This window comes from Phocoena sinus, chromosome 3, assembly GCF_008692025.1.
Source record: "Phocoena sinus isolate mPhoSin1 chromosome 3, mPhoSin1.pri, whole genome shotgun sequence".
Classification (NCBI taxonomy): domain Eukaryota; kingdom Metazoa; phylum Chordata; class Mammalia; order Artiodactyla; family Phocoenidae; genus Phocoena; species Phocoena sinus.
In genome coordinates this window covers 142,017,621-142,041,028 of record NC_045765.1, presented here as the reverse complement: position 1 = coordinate 142,041,028, position 23,408 = coordinate 142,017,621, and the positions used below count along the sequence as shown (strand labels likewise).

Genomic DNA, 23,408 nt, shown 5'->3' with positions numbered 1-23,408 from the left:
TGTGGGCCAAACAAAACACATTTGCAGGCCCAATAGAATTCTTGGGGCGCCAGTTAACAACCTGTTTCAAAATGTATGGGCGTGAAAAAATTCTTGTCTTGCTGTTGAAATAATCTCAAAATATAAACGGTTTGAAGACATATATTTCAGGGCACAGATATTGACCAAAATGTGCCTGAATGTTTTAACATTCTTTAGGGCTGGAATCTGAAAGTTCTGTTCTCCAAAAGAATTCGAATGGCTTTTTCTTTCTTTTTTTTTTAAATAAATTTATTTATTTATTTTTGGCCACAATGGGTCTTTATTTCTGCGTGTGGGCTTTCTCTAGTTGCAGCAAGGGGGGCTACTCTTCGTTGAGGTGTGCGGGCTTCTCACTGCGGTGGCTTTTCCTGTTGTGGAGCACGGGTTCTAGGCACGCGGGCTTCAGTAGTTGTGGCACACGGGCTCAATAGTTGTGGCTTGCGGGCTCTAGAGCGCAGGCTCAGTAGTTGTGGCACACGGGCTTAGCTGCTCTGCGGCTTGTGGGATCTTCCCGGGACAGGGCTTGAACCCGTGTCCCCTGCATTGGCAGGCAGATTCTTAACCACTGCGCCACCAGGGAAGCCCCAGTGAATGGTCTTTTCTTGATTGGTCATATTATTCAATCCCAGCTCTCAAAATCCTAAGCATCATTTTAGAATACAAATGCTTCTCAAAAAAACCAAAAACTAAAATAAAATCTTTAGCATTTGACCAGGGTTACAAGGTCTTCTAAGTATGTGGAAGCACAGCATTCACCTAACGTTTACTTGAGTCTTCTACATAAGATGGAACAGAGAATGAAAAATACAACAGAACCTGAAATAACTGTCATTTGTCAAAACTATCTTGGAAATGGGCATCTTATCAAGATAGCAGATTCTACAGACTAGAAACATGTGAGCCTGATGTTGATCCTGGATAAGATTACAGAACACATTAGGAAAGCGACCCTAATCCAATACACCCCAGCCCCACATCACCCCCAACTTGACAAGGCCAACGAACTGGGAAAGCCAGCATCAGAATCAGACATGAAGTGTCTGGCTTTGAAGAAGACCTTTCCTGACGTCTGAGAGATGTTTATGAGCAAGATGGAGGTTGTATAAAAAAGAGTGAAGGGGGCTCTTTCACCACGTGATCAATGATACTCAAAGGGTGCTAATTAATCGATGATGCCAACCTGGACGAAGATTAAGGACAGATGTGACAGAGTTCTGTTTTTCTTAACATTTTCATTAATGAAATGGAGGAAGATACAGGAATCACATTTCTCAAATTTGTGGACCAAAAAATGGGCAAAGTAGCAAATATATTGTACATAATAATGAGGATGCTAACAAATTAATCTAACAAACTAATCCAATAAGATAAATTTAACATTGATAATTTCAGGGTCTCAAATAAAATGGTTATGATGATGACAATAACACACAGAAAAATAAACAAATACAGTTTGGAGGAGATGTGACTTAACAGCAGCATGTGGGAAAAACACAAAAGACCGGTTAGTGAAATGGACCAATAATGTAATGTAACTGCCAAAATAACAAGAAGAGGGACAACTCTCTTGTCTCCTCATTTTATGATAATATCTAAAATCCTGTCCTCTGGTGGTATTAAAATTGAGGGATTCATTTTTAGTCTAAAGAATGAGTAAGTAGGTAATCTAACGTTAAAGTATTATTAATATGAAACATAATCTATTATTGTTGTCTTTATTACTGTCCAAATTATTATAAATTCTTGCTTCAATATAAACCTTACTCAAAGTACTCTTATCCCTTCTCTCCATAGGTGCAACCTGCTCCCTATTGTTTTTCCCCAGCTTTACTGAGGTACAACTGACAAATAAAATTGTATGGATTTGAAGTATACAGCATGATGATTTGACGTGTGTATATATGTACGCTGTGAAGTGATCACCACAACCGAGTTAATAAGACATCTGTCACCTCACAGCTTTCTTTTCCATGTGTGGTAAAAATGCTTAAGATTTACTCTCATAACAAATTTCAGGTATACAATACCGTATTATTAACTATAGATCCCCAGAATTTATTCATCTTATAGCTCAAAGTTTGTGCCCTCTGACCAACATCTTTAGCTAAAGCGGCTACATCATCATTCCCACTTCACCTACTCACTATTTTATAACCACCCACACTTAGGATCTCTCAAACTTTTAGCAATGTAAGGGTAAGGCATCAGTAGATCTGTGTTTGATAGCTTTAAACACATTGAATGCTTTCTCACCATTTGAGTTTGATCAAAAGCTTTAAGAAAAGGGCATGATGAATTGAGCATGGGAAGAGCAGAGTCATTACTGCTGCACGTGTCACTATTAGGAAATAATGCCTCAACATTATTAGGAAAGTAAAGACAAACTTCCAGGGCCGGGCCTGGCTAGGGCCTTCTTGGGGCTTCTTCCCCTTGGTCTGCACTCCTGCCAGGTTGCTCCCTGGTCTCTGGATTCCCAAGCCTCCGTGACACAAGCTGGAGGCCCCCTTCTGAATCGTTGGTCTCACATGCCTGAAATTTTCCATGGTTCTCCCTGGCCTACAGAGAAGGTGCCAGCTGTCAGCATGGCATGAGGCTCTCTGCTGTTCCAAGCCGCCTAACTTCAGTCCCACCTACCTTTGCCCTCTGACCCACACTGGCCCTGTGCTCGAGTCCCAACAAACACGGCAGGCTCTGCTGTCCTCTGTGTCACTGCACACCTTATCCTCTACCCACAATGTCCTTCCCACCCCACTCTTCCCTGTCCATTTAACAAACACCAACTCGCCCTTCAAAACTCAGCTCACATCAGCTCAAGGCTGTTCCAGATCCAACCTTCCTCTGTGTCTTTCCTTATTGGTCCCCAAAACTGAGACAAATTTCAGTTGCCATTCATCTAGACTATCAGTGTTGTCTACCTTGTAGTAGAATTAAGAAGTAAAATATTCCTTATGTTTTTATCAGAAGCATAAAGACAAAAGGCAAATCAGACCCACTCAGCAATGTCTGTGACCTCTTCTGTCCCTGTAAGCATTTTGAGTTTTTGATCCCAGCAATACAGCCCATAGAATGCGTGAGTACAGCAATCACAACTTTGACTATTTGTAAGTGAGCTGAAAAGTTCCAAAACAGAGTCACCTGTACTTTTATTGAAGCTTGCATTTGAGAAAGAGTAAGTTGGCTAAATTCTACGTCTAGACAACAGCCTGAGGTCTGCAGGTCAACACAGTTTGGTTGCTCTCCCTTTACTATTAACATACTCAGTACATCTCAAGAGAGATAAAGGGTATTTCTTTGTGAAAAGAGATCCCCCCACCACCATTAAGAAAAAGAAAGCTAATTGCTGGCTCCAGCGGAGGCCAATGGAGTGGAATAGGCCATGGAAAGCAATGGTGTAGATGGAAAAAACGTGAGATTAAAAAAATGTTGGCTTTGCTAGTGGCTCCAACCTGTGACATGACTTCTACATTCTTTCTACACAGGAACAAGAAAAAATGATTTATGAAACTGTCTTCTTTTATTAGGCTGTATCAGGGAAATAAAATGCAAGGTCAGTATTTGTCATAAAGGTCCCGAGACTCTTCTCATGAACACTGAGGGTGTACTTTATATCAAAACATTTACAGCTGCTGCCAAAACTGTCCCTACACAAGGAACACATTACGAAATTAATGTATTCTTATATACCGTCAAATGGAAACCTTAAACTGCAGGCTTTCTGCCCTCCTCCTCAGTGAGACCACGTGCTGGAATTTCTCAAATGGGGTATTGATAAATTCTATCCACCCTAAATTTATTAGTAGGAACCCACAGCAGTAATTTTACACTAGAGAATCTCAAAAAGGCATATCCTTCACAGAGGATATAGAGTAGCAATTTTAATACTATTAGCCCAGGATAGTCTCACAGATATATAATGCAAGTCATCACTAAATCATCAGTAAATGTCAAAGTGAAATAACCTAGTCTGCTCCTCCTGTACTTGGTAGAACAAGCAAGAGGCAATGTTTGTGTTCATTGAAAAGTAACATCACAACACGGTTTCTTTTAAAATCGCAGGAGAGGAAATGAGGCCCACTTGATTGTCAGCTGCTGTAACACACCTTTTACTGAGTGGGTGTGCCTCCTGGCCCTGAAGTGCTCTGATCATGTTCCTTGTCATGCAAGTAGTGGGGGCGTGTCTGCCCTGCCCACTGCTGCATATCTGATGCCTACCTGCTGCCTGGGGAAAAAAAGGCCCTCAATAGTTGCTGAATGAATGAATCACATTTCATTTTAACAACTCTATAAAAGGAAAAGAGATCGGACCCTGACTTTTGAGAACTTATCATACAGAACTACGGAAACCGATAACAGAAGGAAACAGAAGAAGAAAAAAAGCTTTTGATGCAAAATAAAATTTCTTGGCACTGGAAAGCATTTCAGTTTTAAAGTAAATAATAACTCAACAAAATATTTCTCAGTCACCAGAAGCAATGAAATATTTTGTCAGAATGTCATAAAGTGCTTCTTACAACAGTTGATATGTTATTCTGCTTAGAAATCCTGTATTAGTAGGAATATTGGCCTTAATCATAATAGAATAGTGAGGGAAAGGTAACATTTATCTAACACATACCACTCGCAGGCACGATGAGGTGGAATTATTCCCTTTTACAGGTAAGAAATCAGACACAGAACCTGTCCAAGTTCTGTGGGTTGCCTAACCAGTAAATGAAAAAAGGAAGCTGCTCTCATTCTCTTTACTACATAATATGCTCCTTATGTAGGAAATTCAGGAAAATAAAACTAGTAGTCACCTGTAATTTCAGCACAAGGAGATATTCTCACCTAACATCTGGTGTATAGTCTTCCCGGCATTTTCCTACGCAACAGGTAGAAAACTGCACACTCCTGCTCGCTCGCTCGCTCTCTCTACCTCTTTCTCCAAAAACAAACAAAAAAACCTTAGATCCACTTACACGTGCTGTTTTGCAATCTGCTTTTTCACTTTACAAATTTTGAGTATCTTTCCAAATCAATAAATACTTCTTACCTCACTGTCAATGAAGAAAGGGTTTTTCATTACAAGTATTGATATATACCACAATTTATGTAATCCATCTCCCTATTATTGAGCATTTAAGTTGTTTCTAGCTTATAACTATCATAAAGAAAGCTACAAAAATCGTTTTTGCAAACTAAAGGTTGGGTTTTTGGTGTACTTTTTGTGGAGGTCACCAGAATCTGGAGACGAGTTTCCAAGCTTGGGGGAGCACCCCACCCCTCGGAATCTGAGACACCCCACTACGTGGACTTCCCACCAAGTGAAGAATCACTGTGCGGGGAGAAAGCTACTGACAGGAATACGGTGCCCACAGGCACCGCGTAGGCGAGAACCACTGCTATAGACTGGTCTCTGTGCACACACTTTATTTTTTTTTCCTTAGTTTAAATTCCTAGTGGTGGAAATGCCTGACTAAGGGACATGGCACATTTTTGAGGCTTTCAGTGAGTAATAAACAAAATTGCCCTCCTGGAAAGTTATAACAATTGAAACACCCACCAGCAGCATTTGAAAGTGACAATCCCCAAAAACCTAATGGTTAGCTAGATTTGTTTGTAACCAACCAAATCCCTATATGGCTCTAAGTTTTAAAAATAGTGAAACTATTGATAAAACATATCTAGAAAAATAGCAAACAATTCAGACAACAAATGCTAAATTTTGAAGTACATATGTTTTCAAATACAAAATATAAAACTTAAATGACACCGGATTCCAGCAGACTGAACAGAATGAATATTACAAGATCTAGTGACACCAGGCTCTGAAAATTGCCAAGTTAGTCAGTAAAACACATCTTCATTTGCCCATCTGGCTAATACTAGGCTTAATAGTTTGGGCTTTAATAGCAACATGCTCTATTGTTTAACAAGAAAAGAAACTCATGAAATCATGTATTCTTTCAAATTTTATAAGTATTATCTCACAGCTAATGTGCAATCTTAAGTTCTCAAAATTCTCTTATGTATTCATTTATTCAACAAACATCTGGGCTGGGCACTGTTCTATGGAGACACAGCAGTGAACCCCACAAACTTCCTGCTGTTCCAGAGGGGAGCTCAGAATCCTGCAGTTAGGAATCAGCAAATCGTGGTTACAAACACCAGTCTGGAACTACTGGATTCTTAGGCAAATTAGAACACCTGTGGGGCTTGGTTTATCAGTAAACTTAAAAAAGTTGACCAGATGATCCGAGGCCCCTTCTGCCCCTTAAATTCTATACCTTCTTCGGTTTTGTCAGAATGCTTAAGCTCCTATTACTCGTAAATGTTTTGCATTTTAAGTTATATACAGGACTATATATAGTCCTTCCTTAGAAATCAGAACGAAGCTCTCAGCCCCCTCCTCCCAAATTTTACATCTACAGTAAAACTCTGGTGATCCAGGTAACTTCAAGGAATGATACAGAATAAGGTTCGTGTTAGATGAAGACTTATGCTCCCAATTTTAACTGTGTGTTTGAAAAGGATCCTAAGATGTTCTTGCCTCCTTGCCTTTTGAACTGCACTATAAATACTACAGCATGAAACATGAAACAGGACCCACTGGTGTGGCGGCAGGTCTCCAAGCCTGGGACTGGGAAGGCTGGCAGCCAGCTTTAAGGTGGCACGCCGGCAGCTGCAGCACTAAGTCGTGATGGTGGAGTCTCACCTCTCTCCAGCTTGCCCTCATCCCCAATTCAAAGGCACATTCTGTCTACAGAATGTCTACAATTCACTGCCCCACCAGCATTTTCAGTATGAGAAATGGGAAGCATCACCTCCGCCACCACTTGTTATTTTCCACCGCATGCTGCCACCACCGCTGTTTCAACTGTCCTCCCATCCAGGGTTTCCTTGGAGAAGGCTGCTCCTGCAAGCAGTGAGAAGGCGGCAAGGGGCCTCAGTATCCCAAGTCACCCTTAGGGAAGAGCCACACACTTTATGGGAGTATTAGCGCCTTCTTGTGGTCTTCCAGGATACTGCCACTTAATAATACAGATACAGATTCTCAGCTACGGGCACGTACTGATTCCAAGTCTTCCTCTGTACCTGCCCTACAAACCAGAAGAATGGGTAGAGGCAAGATTTTCTCACCTCTCTGCAAAAGTACGTGAAAAATTCACCCAGCAGAAGGTTTTCTTCAACTTCCAACATAAACGCATAAAACAGTATTTGATAAGCACAACCTTTGCTCACACGAGCAGCAGCAGCAGCAAGGACTGGTGAGGAATGCATATGCGTCGTAAGCTTCAGGCAGTGTAAGACAAATCTGGACCTGCTGCGTCTCTGTAGTTCACAAAGGAAAGGTAAAGGTAGTAGTAAAAGTACTTTAACTCAAGCATCTAAGCCTCAATGTACCAGTGACCTATAAAACAGATGCTTGTGGGCTTCCGCAATGTGCCTGAAGACCTTTCACTGCAAGGAGAGTGACGAAAAACAAAGGTAACTTGATTTAAGATTTTAAAGTCACAGAATCCATCCTTTACATAGCATGTGCACAGAGCTTAAGAGAGAATGCTGGAAGATAAAATTATCTTATATGGGAACAACTTATTGGGTTCAGGTATCAACCAATTAGGATAGGAAATAAAAAATCAACCCCCCTCATTCTGCAAGATCACAACTCCTGATATGGAACAGGACCTCGAAAGTCACAGTTAAGAAAAAAACAACAGATTCTAATTAGGCACCTTACAACAATTGCTTGGCACAAAACTCATTTCCCAAGCTTTCAGTTAATATAAAGGAACATATATTCAGAATGACAAACAGATTAGAAGTTGGGAAGAGGAAATACCACAGTTCCTGATACTCCCTAAAATAGAACACACACACATTCTTCCTGTGAGAATAAAAGTACCTGCATAAAATAGATACATTTTATGTGCTCATTAGTCTGTCATCTGCCCAAAAGGATTCAAACATTCACTATACCAAAAAAGGCATCTCTGAAATTTTTACCCTTAGGCAAATGGCTAATCCACTAAAATCAAAGATGGAACTTCTAACTAAATTACTCAGAAATCACTATAATGTCCTGGAAAATTAGGCGTGCTTTTAAGGCTTCATATTCTAATTTCAGGGAATAGAAATCAAATGCAACTGACTTAAAGCAACAATTTGAGAGGATGTTAACAGTAGACCAGATTTGGTAATGTCAAGGGCCAGAGCCAAGATGGAAAACTCAACTAAAAGACTCCCAAGTCTAGGTATTTTGACCAAAACCAGGCAAGATTATTTCTTAAACTCTCTAATTATTCATTAATTCTATAAATATTCACAGCCCATTCTGACCAAGGCTGTTCCTGGCACGGGGGAAGCAATGAGGAACAAGCAGATCAGTGCCTGCCCTCCTGGAGCTTCCAGCAGGTGGAGGAACTCCACCACCCAAGGTCTCCTTCCCACTTCTATAAATGTTCCTTGACATATGCAAATACCCAGGACACTAATCCCAGTGCCTTCTCTCTCCTGCCAGCCACTTTTTCATCATAAATTCCAGCCACACAGGCAGCCCTCTGTTCCTCTGGCGTGCAAGGCTCAGCCCCACTGCAGGGCCTTTGCATGTGCTGTTCCCTCTGCCTGAGTCACCATTCTCCAAAAACACACTCAACTCTCAGTTCAAATCTCTCCACCTCAGAGAGGCTTCCAGGGCCACTCAGTCTAAAACAGCAGCCCCCTACCCTGCCCCTGTTTGCCACAGCAGACCTATTTTATCACTTTTCCAGCACTTATCACTCTCTAATATTATTGCCTTTATTGCTTCTCTGCTTTTTATCCACCTCCCTCACTAAGATGTGAACTCATTAGAAGGGGATCTGTCTGTCCTGTGCACTGCTATATTCTTAGTTGCTAGAAAGTTGCCTGGAATATAACAGATGCAATATTAGCAGTTCTGTAGCACAACGACAGGTACTGAATAACAAAGGAAAAAGAAAACACCTTAAATGTGAAAAGATTTGTTTGGTCAGTTAAAAAAAAAAGGATTATTACAGTTTCTTACATTAGTCCTAAAATCATTCTCAGAAATAAGCATAATGGAAATATAAAGCTTAACATTGGCTAATATTCAAATTATATACTGTATTTGGCTCAAGTGCTAGCTAGCATTAGTCTTACTTCTACAATTTACTCTGCTTTAAAAGCACTCTAAGAGACCTCAAATTTTAATTTAAAAGGGCCAAATATTTTCTAAAAGCATACTCCCTCTTAAAAGTTATGAAAAACCTTCTCCCAAAGTGTACAATTTATAACCATACTATAGCAACATTAAAATATGAGATACTGGTGATAATCTACAGAAGGCAGGGATGTTAGTGCCTAATGGCAAACAAGTTTTACAACTGATAAACTGCCTTTAACTTCAACTTAATCAAAGGTATAAGCGTTTTCTCCATGTTCAAAATATTCAAACTCTTAAGAATTTTTCTTACAGATTATTCTTTTTTTTTTTTTGCGGTACGCGGGCCTCTCACTGTTGTGGCCTCTCCTGTTGCGGAGCATAGGCTCTGGACGCACAGGCTCAGCGGCCATGGTGCACGGGCCCAGTCACTCCGCAGCACGTGGGATCTTCCCGGACCGGGGCACGAACCCGTGTCCCCTGCATCGGCAGGTGGACTCTCAACCACTGCGCCACCAGGAAAGCCCTCTTACAGATTATTCTTAACAACTTATATCTATTCTTTTATTTCTTTTGTTGAAACAAAGAGCTAAGGTGTTAATCAAGGAATATGACCTTAGTAGCTGGCCTCGATGTCTCATGCTTCACCACAAAGACACCAAAGATCCTTATGGATTGCTTTGAAATTATATAAAAGGAAAGGGTGTACATTGGAGAGAAGGGGCATATATTTCCTGGACATGATGCAAAGAAGTAAGTTACTACTGCCTTTGGGCCTTTGGGAATAACTGAAATCCACTTAAAAACCTCAAAAACTAATGTTTTACAATAATTCTACAGCAAAATAGTAGAAACAACCTACCGCAATGAAGAAGAGGTTAAATAAATTACGTTTCATCCTTAATGGAGTACTCAGCAGCTGTCAGAGAATGAGACAGCTCTTAGGTACTGATGTAGAGACTGCCAAGATTTAGTACTCTGCAGGGAGGGGAGGGGAGGGCAGGGAGCTGGTGCAGAACAGAGTATACAATGCATCCTCATTTGTGGAAACACAAATAAAAAGAACACATACAAAATGTTTATACTAGCATAGGCTTTATCTGGAAAGATACACACAGGAGTTAGTAACCCTGGGTCCTGGGGAGAACAGGGTGCAATGAGGCCTGGCGGCGGGGAGAGAGGTATACTTTCCACTCTATAGCTTTCTATACATACTGAATCTTCTACAGTGTGCACAGGTTGCCTGTCCCACAAATTAATATGATAAATCTTGATGTCATAATAATTCATACTATTGCCAACATATTATTCAGTGAGGACCATCAATAAGCAAAAGCTTTCAAAAATCACAAAAGTTTGTTCTCTTCAACAGCGAAGTTCCTGATCCTTATTTCCCAGAAAAGAATCCCAGTCTCCACTAACTAGAGAGGAGCACTTGTGATCTCACCTGTTACAAAGCAAATAAGCCCAGTTCAACCCTTGGAAGGGAAATCTAAATCGAGCTTGTACCTACCTAATGAAGCCTCCAAATCAACAGTTTCCCCTTGGCTCTACAACAGAAAGTCAACGTAAGAAACAAGTAAGAGCACAGTGTTTTTAAAAACACATGCTATACTTAGGTTTCCTTTCCCCTGCCAGGCTTAGACAAGGAACCCTCCGATACTAGTGAAATGTGAGTTCAGATCTGTGGCAAAATCAGCATTTAAGGGAAGGGGCAAGCATCATTTGCACTAAACGAACGCTTTAATTTTTCTCTTCTGGGGAGGGGAATTTGCTTTAAATTAAACTTAAGAATCATTTTGGGACCCCTGACTAAATGATACTACTAAGTCACTTAATTTTACTCCAAGCAAATTTTTTTTTAAAGACAAATCTGAAACTGAAAACGAACAAATCAGAAGGCAAACTTTAAACTGAAACCTTTCTGTTGAAAAATGTATCTTAAAAGAACACATTAAAAAAAGGCAAAAAATTCATTTCCATACAAACGCCATTCGGTATCAGTATATATGCTATATCAATATTTGACTGCAATAACACACCCATACAAAAAGGAGCACACAGGTACCCAACCGCAAATAAAACACCTCATATATTTCTGGTAGCCAAAGGTGGGGACGCGGATGGTGGAGGCCAGAATCATGCTATTCAAGGCGTAAATTCACAGCATTTGAAGCACAGAGTTTTCTGTCAGACACAACTCAGGATTCCAGCTCTGTCTTTTGAAATGACGCATTAAAAGTGTCATCCTTTACGAAGCCTAACTTTGATCGCCAACTCTTTAACTGGTTTTCATCAGTATAGCGCCTTCGGATACAAGCACATAAAATACAGGTGAATCAAATACACCATGAATACGGAAGGGACAGAGAACTAGTTTAATGAAAAGTTGAGGCACGGGGTCACGAAATCACTTGGTTGATTACATCCCTTAACAAAAATAAAAATTCAAGCTCCTTCCCATCCCCCAGGTAGCCTGTGGCCTCAGAACTCGCTGCCCTACGTGGGGTAGAAGTTCGCAGCCGGGGAGTCGGCGTCCTCTGGGAGCCGAGGGTGGCCCAAGGGTGCTTGGAGACCGGCGCGACCTGGCGCGCCCCACCCCCCGCTCCCGGTCACTCCTCTCGGACGCTCCCCGACACCCGGGCCGAAGCCGGCCGGAGCGCTGCCCCCCGCCCCCCGCGGGCCGCCGGGCGCTCGCGGCAACGCGCCCACGGGACTGGGCTCCAGGCTCCGCGGCTCCCACTCCCCGCGCCTTGCGCCGCGCCCACACGCTCCCCGTACTCACAAGCCGCTCCCGCGCCGCTATCTCGCCATCCCCGGCCGTCAGCTTGGCCGCCTCGGCCGCCGCCCGGGGGCTGCCAGGAGTCCGCAGTCGCGCGGGGTCTGGAGGCGTAGAGGAGGGGGGCCGGGCACAACCCGCCGCCTCCGCCGCCGCCGTCTTGCCTCCCCGGTCCCAGCGCTGGGCTGCACCAGGCGGCCACGGGCGAGGGTCGGCCCGCTGCCCTCCGCGAGCCCCGGGAGCCGCCGCCGCCGCCAGAGCCGCGCGGAGGCAACAGTAACGGCCACGGCCAGTGGCGAGACGCTCCAGCGGGGACTGCGGAGCGCGGGGGCGGTGCCTGCACGCCGCTCGGCGGGGGGCGCTGCTGCCCCGGCCCCGCCCCCGGCCCCGGCCCCGCCCCGCCGTCCGCGCGCCCCCGCCGGAAGCCTTCCGCGCGCCCCCGCCACCGCCCCCCGCGGCGGGGCCGCGCGCGTCCGGCGCTCGCCGCGGGGCCGCCCCTGGGAGCAGGAGGGGAGCGGCCGTGCGCGGGGGCCGAGCACCGAGGGAGGTGCTTCCGCGGAGAGTCCAGTCGCGAGGCCAATCTCGGGAGGTCATGGAAGAGTCGGGGAGAGGAGCGGCCCAGCTAGTGCAAATGCTTAGGGAAGGCCTGCCTAGCGCGCGGCGGCCCTGTGCGGAGAGCAGCTCCCCAAACGCTGTCAGTGCGCTTTGCAGACATTGCATAGAGGAGAGGACGACGCGGGGCCGTGTTTTAGCTTCCTTTGTAAGGGCACACGAAAACCAGCCTCTACGCCTGGGCGGGGGTAGGGGGAGCGATTGCTTAGATTTTATGAGTTACCTAAAATGCCCCCATGGCTGGGGCGCTGCCACTCAGGCCACTTTCCTCCTCCCCGATGCAGGGCTCCCTCAGCTCGAGAGGGCCCGCGGGAGCATTCTGAGAGTATCCTGGAGCCATCTAGTCTTGCCTCCAAGGCGTGGTGGGCTTATTTGTGCGGAGAAAAAACGGATCCCTTAATGGGGTGAGATTTTTCCTCCTTGCATTGTTCCCATTTCCGCAGTTTCACTTGGCCTCGATTTTCTTCCAGAGTAATGCACCAAATGTAATTAGCTGGAGAGCGTTTGATGGCGCAGAATCGTGGTTTGAAGATGTTTACGCTCTATGCCGGACGCGTTTGATGATGTTCTCTTCGACACAATTAATTTTGCAACGTTCAGAAATGTGCCAGATGGAGCCCCTGGCACGCAGAGTCACAGGGCTCTGCAGACACACCTTCAATAGGAAGCCAGCTTGTTTGTTTCATTTGTGATTTATTTGATGCACCAGCACCAAGGCCAACGTGTTTTTTAGAGACCTTTGGATGAAATTCCAGAGCAATTTCTAAATTAGCAAAACGAAGCTTATTTTCTGAGATAACATTTCCCTGTTGATAATGTAACTAAAATGGGCGCAAAACACCAGCAAGTACATTGATTGAAAAGTAGGCTCCCTAAATGAAAATATGTGTTTCACAGTAAGACATGGTCCCCACTAGTCTTCTAAGGGCCAGCTTCATCTGTGTTCATATTTTGAATGCCAAAACTAAATGCTTCCTATTATCCCTAAGACCTAGTTTGCAAAACAGTCTTCTACTATGTGTACTGGAACCCCTGTTTAAGATGTACAACATTGCTTTTTCCGTTACCCTGGTTCTTGAGTCCTTGGTGGTTTGGGAAATTTATCTTATTTTTAAATTTTTTAATGGACGAAGGGGTTCAACAAAGGCACAAGTGCCTAGGGTCTAAGAAAATCGTGATGCAGCCCCTACATGGAGTTGAGAAATTCCTTTCATAGGAAAAAGTTGTAGTTAATTTTAAGCATATTACATAGAATGCTAACTTCTGTGACTTTGTTTTATATATATATATATAAAGAGAAAAAGATACAAAGAAAAAAAGAGAGAGAGACATAGAAACGTTTGAGGGAATAATAATGCCTATCATCTATTGGATACATACTGTGTCTGGCACCATCTGTCACCTCATTTGATCTGCACAACACACCTGTAAGATAGGTACTGTTATCACACCTAGGGGTTGATGCAGGTTTTATGAGAAATGTACACAATTTGGGTGGTCCTCCCAAAGGAAAAAGAAAAACAAAACAATATAGCACACCCAAGCTGCTCCAGCACTACCCAACCCAAGGGAAAGTGACAAAGGGAAAATCCAAATAGAAAGAGACCTCAATCTCAGCTGACGGTGGTTAAAATATCTTACTTTTGCCAGCTGTACAAAAACATGACCACCTGAATGTATTGCTAGGTCTCCTGCCAGAGTCTTGGATGTGGGGCTGGAAAGATGCCTTAAAGCTTATGCTTTGATTAGCTAATTGCCTCCAACGTATACCCTCATTTCATAGGTTAGGAAACTCAGGAACTTGCCACAGCTTCTAAGGAGCATCTCGGTTCCCGCACCATGCTGAGGTCTGAGGTCTGGTTTGAAAAGCGGTGTTAGACACACTTTTCATGAGAAATAATGGATTTTATATCTCCATAACAAAACCAGGGCTTTAAAAATGTTAGTAATTTTCGGATTACGACCAGAAACTCAGTGTGCAGTACTTGATATGGTCCTGCTATCTGAGTTGATAGTAGTAAAATTTCCTTAACTATTGTTTAAAAGGTGAATTAATCACTGTGGATTCTTAAAGGAATTTCAACTCAATTTCGCCTGCCACAGATTGACACCATTTTTATTTCCCTTGTCATAGACCAGTCTATGTTGTAAATACCATTTTATATAATAATTACTTTTTTTTTTTACAAAAAAACCTAAGATGTTGCAAACTAAGTATCAGAACATAAAGTTGTTTCGTTTGAAGTTTATGTTGTATAATATGAAGAGTCTGACAGTTCTCATTCAATGTTTGTTGAACAAATGAAGAATGAAATGGAAATGATTACATAATTAGAAGTAAGAAGGTAGATTATATAATAAGCTAAAATTGAATGGGAACGAAGCAGCAAAAATGTTGAACTTAAACTACTTGCTGGAAAAGCAGAGCTGATTTCTTTGTTAATTATTTTATGCCCAAGATTTGTGCTCTTCTTTCTAGCTATTGGCTTTTCTTTTCTCCCTGCATTTCTGTTTTATTCATTAAAAAAATTTTTTTTGTAAATAAGATTTCATTTGAAATGTTTAAATATAAAAAACAATCTTTAAGTGAAAGAAAAATCATAATCACACCTCTAATGAAAATTTTGGGAATGAAAGGCTTTATTCTTTGAAAGGATCACTCACAAAAGCAGCAAATGTAAGATGATGGGTTTTGTTATTAAATTACTCATATCTTGGCCCATACGCAGGCTTCTTGGGATGTGTGATCTAACATGCATACTGTTTACCAATCAGTGGGACAAGATATGGCTTTGTTCCTGGAAGAAATTTTGGAAACAAATAAAAATCTACAAATTAAGCATAGTTATTAGCCAGCAAATAGTTGAAATGAGTGAAGCTGTGCTTCATTTTAAGCCTGACTAATAAATGTAGATTTAAATTGGTTTATTTTAGAGCGCAGTTTTGGACGAGATACAAAACTTTAATTAGATATATGACAGGAAGACACATGAGAATAATCATCTAATTTTCTCTAGATGTTATATTCTTTACCCAAAGTGGTTTGGAATGTTATTTGAGGGGCATGAAAAATGCAATAAACACCATGAAAGGTATTATCTTCCCCGGATTCTGTTTAAAATATTCTCTTTCAAATAGAAAGACTTCAGGGGTGTTATGTGAACTATTTTGGTAAATTATTATATCCCCATCATGGCCACAACAGGATTGCATTTTGTCTTTTGCTTATTTATACTGTGCCTTCTTTCAAAGAGACTTAAGGTGGTTTACAATGAAAGACAAATATTAAACAAAAAAACAAAAACAAACAAACCTTAAAACTTAGCACAAAACTTAGCTCCAGGTTTCCCCATAGCCAAATGAAATAGGTGAAATGAAGGTTTTTGTAACTCTCATTGTCAAGTGCAAGGAATCATAAAGCAGAATTTATTTAGGAGAAAGTCTTTTCTAGCTCAAGCTTGGAGAGGAATTTGTCATGAGGGTCCTTATATGATGGATATTCAAACGTCTAAGTTAACAGGGACACTGGACAATGCATCACTGGTTTTGGCTATCTTTTGATGACAGGCAGAACTGATATATTTTTTCTGGTGAATAACTTTGAAATTGCTACTGTTGAAAGTAAGTAGTGAGACTCCTATAGAGTTTTTTTTTTATTCTACCCTACGAAGGCAAGCCAAGGACATAATATCAAATCTTGGTTTTCCCAGTTTCTTTCTTTATAAAAAGGACTAATTAAAAGTACCTGTCAGAGGGTGGCAGAGAGGACAAATGAGTTAATTTCTATAAAACCTCTTACCGTGCTGCGTTGAATATTCTATAGTTTTCCTCAGGCAAGGGGTGTACATAATAGTTTTTCCTCCCTTCTTATAATGTCTTTCATGGTATACCACCTCAAATCTCTCTTGGAAGAATGCATGGTGTATGTGCCTGACAAAAAGTCAGCCGTAAATATTAGCTACAGATAGTATCATTATTACCACTTCTAAATCTACCAAAGCAGGTAGATGAGCCTGTTTGGGGCTACATGTAGTAGGGAGGTGGTTATAAATCCTGTTGTCCTCAATGGGTAAAGCTTAGGAATTAGAAATTGTTTGATTTGAGAAGCACTGAGTAAGGGGGCGTCCTTTCCCCAGAGAGACTAACATTTAGTTAACTCCCTGGGTCCTAAGACCTGTCACCTCAAGAATCCTGTTAAAATTCTCATACTTCTGAGAGGTTAAAAGTCTTAAGCTGTTAAGGCTAACTTCCAGAGCCAGAGCCTAGGGTTGGGGAGGGAGTACCAAGAGTGTGGAGAGAGCCACTGAAGGCAGGAGAGGACACCACTAGCAAATCCTCTCTTTCTGGAATAAACCCTGCCTGTCCCCTCTGCTCTGCCCCCTTCTCCATCCCTCCCTTTAGGTCCCAATGAACTGCTGTCTGATTGAAACTTCATTTCAAATCCTTGCCGTCCTCTCACTCAGTCACTTTCCTGTTTCTCTTCCTGCCTCTCCCATCTTCTCTTTTCTGCATATGTGTCCACTCACATCACACGTCTTATCTTTCGGTCCTCCATCGCTTCAAATTTTATCTCTTCCTTTTGACTTACCAAGCTCTCTCCTCTGTCCTTGCTTTTCTCTTTCTTTCCCTATATTCTTTATGTGTTGTCTAGAGTCACTGAGGGGCAACACAAGACATTCAAATTGATGCTACATTATTCCTTATAGTCCATCATAGACCCAGAATCCTGTGCTCATATTCTCAGTTGAGCTAATGGATCCCACAAAAGAGCTATTTACTCCAATCTCGGTGGCGATATTAAGCCCATTATTTAATTTGTTCCTACAGCTACTGCACTCAGTGTGTTGCCAGAGGCATCTTGCACAGATGGAAAAAGAAGCCAAAAGATTAAGGAATTGAGCTGCGGTCAAGCCAGAGGTAGTGGAGTGGTTCGAAATCAGACCCAGATTCCTTAAATCCTTGAATGTATTATTCTAACTAGTGCACTTAATCCACAGCCTTCAATGTACTGTACAAGACCAAAAAATCTAAAACCGAAAGAGAGTGAGTTTTTGCTTCCAGTTTCTGACTGTGGAGACTTTTCAATGGTTACACATTTGCCAGCAGAATTAACTGAAGGTCTCTAACATCGGGTAGCTGAAAAATAACAAGTCAGTTAAATAATTAATTTTAATAACTGCAATGTCCCTGGAGTTTCCTTTGGGCACCTAATCTGGTATACCGCCTGGGTCTCATATTGGAAAACAGAAGTGGCCATCCCTGTGGCTGCTCCGGCCAACAGCGACATTGCTATTTATGATTTCCCTGCTGGAACTTAAGGTAACTGAGGATACCACTCTCAAAGAAGTCTGCAGCTCTGAGATTCTTTTCTGTGACCTGCCCAAGAAATCTGGGTTTTCTGGTTGTTTAATCACAGAATCTTACACTGAAAGAGCTGCCAGAAACCTTAACACTACCTAAATTAAGATACCATCCAATTCAAACCCGAGTGCTCATAGAATCTCATTCTACCCACCTAGATAGGCCTAACCTGGACTACGTCGATTAATCTAAGCTCGCTAGATTTTTTTCTTAACGCTAGGAAAGAGAAACAGGTGTACCTGTGACCCTCAAGTTGAGAGATGAGTATTGATTGGTGATTAACATGAATAGTCTCAGCTCTGGGCACTTTCTTTGTGTTCTAGGTATTAGTGCCACTTACAGGTGAAGAGACCGAAGCTCAAAGAAGTAAAATAACAAAGATTTGAATTCCAGTCTAATTCGAAAGTCATTATAGTGATTTAGAAGACACTGGCTAAAAGTAAGGTTCAGAACACTTACTTGCTAGATACCAGCAATGAACATTTATTGAGCACTTACAGAGTGCCAGGTACCGTGTACCAACTCACTCCATCCTCTCTGCAACCCTGTGAGTTGCAGGGAGGATTGTCACCCCCATTTACAAAGGAGGCCACACGGACGTTGACAACGGTGTAATTCAAGCCCCCGCAGTCTGCCTCCAAAACCTGCACTCCTGATTACTGGACGCTGTGTTCCACTATCAGTGCCAGTCTGACTGCTAACCCTTTGCCGCTTCTAGTTTCAGGAGCTTCACTAGGATCTCACCTACAATTTGTTGCTGCTGTAGGTGAGGTTCTGACAAAGTTGAGCTTTGACCGAGTGCTATACAGAGCCCTTCTCAACCTGAAGGCATGGTCTGAATGTTCTCCAGTCTCTCCTTAGTGCAATTTGCTCCTCTCCTTTGCCTCTGTCGGCATGAATCTAACTCTTTCTCTCGTTACATCCCTGTTTCGGATTTTATTACTCAGTGAGATAGATGATGTGCTATTTCTTCTGGGTATTATTTGCATTCTGCCATCTCGTACAGGACTGTGTCTGCAGCGCCTGGCCCATCCCACTGTCCCCAAGCTTCTCCCCTCTGCACTGAGACCCCACGATCAGATTTTCACACTACCGTTTACCTCTGTGGGGTTACTGCTTCCCTCCAAATGAAAGTGTCTCTATTCAAAACCCCAACAGCCAGGAGCATCCCCAGATGCTTCCAACGGATTTAAAGAGAGTGTAGGTTTTGCTTCTGCCGTACGACAACATCTTTACACACAGCAGTTTTCCTAGGAGCTTCTTAGAATTACACAAGAATTATATTTATTGAGCCCTGGATTTTCAATACAGTTGTCCATCTTTAGGAAATAAGAAATTTCAGTTAAAGAACAAAGAATATCAATAATTCACAAATACAGTTTTCAGTATAATAAACATGAGTGAAGATTGATCAATGACGATTCCTTTCCTGCACATGGTAGAAATGCAACCCTTACTAAGTTTGCAATGCAGGGCAAAAAAAGGGTTGGGGAGAGAGCATGAAAAAACATAAAATCTTTTAGATGACCGTGGAGATTTGTGATCGGGTCTGTGGAAGGAAGATCAATCCTAAATGAAGGGATGCGTGATGGGCAGGTTTATGAGGAAACATAAGATGGGATAAAAACATTCCTGTCATCAATTTTAGGTTTTTAAATTCAATATTCAATACCTATTCATTGAGCCGCTTACTACATACAAGTGCTAAGGATACACAGTGAGCAAAACAAACAGAGCCCTTACCCTCATGAAGTTTGCATTGTAAGACCCTTTCAGAACATAGTCAGAGGGTAATCAATTTCCTATTAGTTAAGTAAAAATAGTTTTCTATTGCTCTCTGTTTTTCATTTTTTGTTCCTATCATATCACTAGATTAAGTTTCATGCTTAAATGCTTAAAACCTTAACATCTGATTTCTCAAAGACCCAAGGTTAATTACAGCTCACAAAAGTATTAGAAATTAACATGTACTATCCAGCCTAAAATACATAGGAAATTTGTTGTTCCTTTGATTTTAAACCTTTTTTATTGGCTAAAAGTCAAAATAAAATATGCATACACCTTAGTTGGCTTTAAATCAACTCTTTCTTTACTTTAGGTATTTTCTAATTGCTATTCAAGGGAGAGGGAAACAAAAGAATTGGTTTTTTTTTCCCAGCCACTAACACAGCAATAGATCTACATATTAATATTATTTTTATTCTTAGTTCCCTTATCTGCTGTCTCTATACTCTGGCTCACTAGTTTCCAAAGATGTTAAGAAGTTAATCTGAGTTTTATGAAAAAAGGGACTCCCTAATCAGAGAAGTTTGGGTGACAATGGGTTAAATAAGTCAAACAGCTTTTTAGATTATAGGCCATTGTAGAGCCATTAGTTCATTACAGATCTCCAATTATAATATAATGTGATGTGATGCAATGTGATAATACAATATAACATAATATATGGTGTAGAGGACACCGCCCAATATTCATTCTCCCATCTTTCTGTAACAATATCCTGATTTCCCATTAGAGAGCCACCCCTGCCCCATTCTTAGTCCTTCAGTTCTGGGGGTCCATTTCCCATTGCCTTGCTTTAGAAATGGTCATAAGATGAGTGATGTGCTGGTAAGTATTTAACAACCAATTCTCCACAGAAAAAAAGCCCTTGATTTATAGCATTTGCCAATTTCCATGGTGTAAATATCACCGTGGCCAGTTTCAAGCTACCAAGTGAAATTACTGAATGTGGAGTTGGGAAGAGATGTGCAGAGTTGAGCTGTACGGGCCTCTAGCACACCATATCAGATACATCCCAGACTCAGAATCAGAACACATCCCTCTGGGTGCATGACTCAAGGCAGACCAGCTCCTTAGGTCTGATTCCCTGAATTTTTTTTTTTGGTGGGGGGAAACTGTTGTGGAAGAGGCAGTGTGTTTAGCTGGGTTTGCTGATTGAAGGAATTGGAACCAATTCTGGTGATCTACTTGCCATTTGGTCAATTTCAAAGGAGGCTGGCTGAGAGTACAGTAACTCAGAGAAGAGAAGGACAGAGCTGAGAGGTGAAGAGAGACCAAGTTCTGGTATCGCTCTTTGAGTCCCTGGATCTGGACCAGCCTGAGCCTCTGGACTCTGCAGTTACATGGGCCATTAAGTCCCCTTCCCCTTCCTTCTTTTCTCTGTCTCTCTCTGTCTCTGTCTCTTTCTTTGCTTATTTATTTATTTTTCTTTTATTACATCTGTTTGGATTGGGCTCTGTTCCATTGAAAGAATATGGCCATGCTATTCTTTTTTTCAAAGAGCCTCTCATGAGACTAATATTCCCCAGAGCAACTTGGGAACTGTTGTTCTAGCTTATTCTCCCCCATTCACTTTACGGGGTACTGGACACTCTGAGGAACTTCCACTTCTCTGTCTTTACCTAGAAACCTGAATTGGTAACTGTCTTCTAAACTTCTGATGTGACTATTCTAAAGACTGTTCAGATTCAACATATTCAAAATGAAACTCATTTTTCTTTCTACTGAAAGTACACTCCTCCTATGTCCCTGGTTTTCATTAACTTATACACAAATTATGTTCCTGGCCAGAGATATAACAGAGAAGGACACAATTCTTGTCCTCATGGAGCTCTCATTCTAGAGGGAAAAACACACCATCAAATAGGTAAATAATACAATGTCAATGTCAACTTGAAATAAGTACTTTGCAAAAAAAAATAAAGTGGATTTGAGGGATAGAAAATGACAGAGGTTGCTATTCTAAATGGGGTAACTGGGGAGGCTTCCCAGAGAAGGAGTTTTTGAACAAAGAGGTATAAATTAAATGAGAGATGGAACCTAGGGAATATCTGGGGACCAATATGTGCATGGCGGAATGTTCCAGAAATGCAAAGAGGCCAGGGTGACTGGAACGTGGGTAGCGTGGGAAGCATGGAGAGGTTGGAGAGGCATCGGGGGCCAGGTTAGGGGGTGCATTGTAGGGAGGATAAGGACTTTTTATTTTCTTCTGTATGTGATCCCTCTGGCATATGTGTGAAGAGTGGATCATCCCTGTGATGGTCAAGAAGAGAAACAGGGAGGTCATTAATGGGCCTTTTACAGTTGTCCAGTAGAGACACCATGATAGCTTAGACCGTGATTCTTCTAGCTACCTTGGTTGGGCATCTTTGACTTGCCTTCTCTTTCACTTGCTTCATACCCGCAGAGATGCCCAACTGTGGGTTTTGTTCCTGCAAAGCACCATGCAGCCATTGGAAGCAGGTTGAGTTTCCCAGGATGAAGACTTAAGGCAGGAAGGAGGAGGTTGATTAGGGAGTGCTCTTGGGATAACAGCCTTTCGAAGAGAAAAGGAAGGAGGCAGGATTGGGCAGAGAAAAAAGTTCAACTGCAATGCAAGGAGTTCTGAAGCTGGGATGATCCTTCAGAGCTGTCCCCAGCTGGAGTGAGGGGTAGGGGCCTTTATACCCCTGCAGCAATCAGTCACTGGATGCCGGTCATCCCGGCAAGAGGGCATGACCTTGGATAAAGGGTCTTGACAGCTGAGGGCTCTCTGATGGCAGCATTCCCGGTGACTTAGAGAGTAAGACCTTTGTTCCTGAAGAGGGGTCTGGGCACTATATCACAATATCCACTACACCATCCCTTTTTACATTTGTTACTGAAACTGCCCTGATTTAATTTCTCATTCCTCCTGCTTAGGCTGTAGCCCACCATGTTATCTCCAGAATTATACTCCAAGGAAAAGCCAAATTGCTCCTTGTTGCCTATAGAATTATATTGTCTCCTTAGCACAGTGTTCAGAACCTTCTAAAAGCCACCCATCATCTCCCTACTGCCCGTCTCACAATCTATGCAGACAAGCCTATTTGGCACACCGTATAATCCATGCTGTTGCTTGAACCTGAAATGTTCTCCTCCCGCTTTATCTATCAAAATTACATCCTTCAGGGCTCGCTCAAATTCTACCTTCTTCTTTCCCCAGAATTTCTATTCTAGTAATTCATTCCATTCAGCCGGGACAGAGTTGCTTATTTCTTAGCTGGGTAAGCACAGTAATGAAGTCCTCATCATTTCACCCCCCTCAGTCCCCAGCAGCATTTAGCAGAGTGGGCTCTCCATAAATGTGGGGTGACTTGGACTATTTCAGCTTTCATCAAAGGCTAGACAATATCCTGAGATGGCAGTAGAACAGAGCGGTCAAGCAGGACTTCTAGATCTCTACTACCTGGGTTCAAAGATGGCTCCATCACTTACTAGGTCCATAATCCTGGGCAAATTTAACCTTTTATGCCCCAGTTTACCCATCTGTAAAATCCTCATTTTCATAATCATTACGCCTACTTCATAGGGCTGTTGTCAGGATTAAACGAATTAGTATAACTAGAGCATTTAGAACAGGGGCTGCTACTTAATAAGCACCTGTAAGTGTTAGCTCATAATAGGGTCCGTGTCACACCAGTGCCCTGTTGACCTGTACTTACCCGTGCTCATCAAGACAGCCACAGAGGA

The 23,408-nt window shown here is 42.2% G+C and overlaps 1 protein-coding gene across 1 annotated transcript in view; it reads right to left on the bottom strand.

Annotated features, from left to right (window-relative positions):
- Positions 1-12,085, bottom strand: part of LIFR (LIF receptor subunit alpha) — a 91,673-nt gene extending 79,588 nt beyond the window's left edge. The window contains exon 1 of the mRNA XM_032628478.1: positions 11,949-12,085. The gene's annotated coding sequence lies outside the window, so the exon portion shown is untranslated. The remainder of the gene's footprint in view (positions 1-11,948) is intronic.
- Between the last annotated feature and the right edge of the window lie 11,323 nt (positions 12,086-23,408).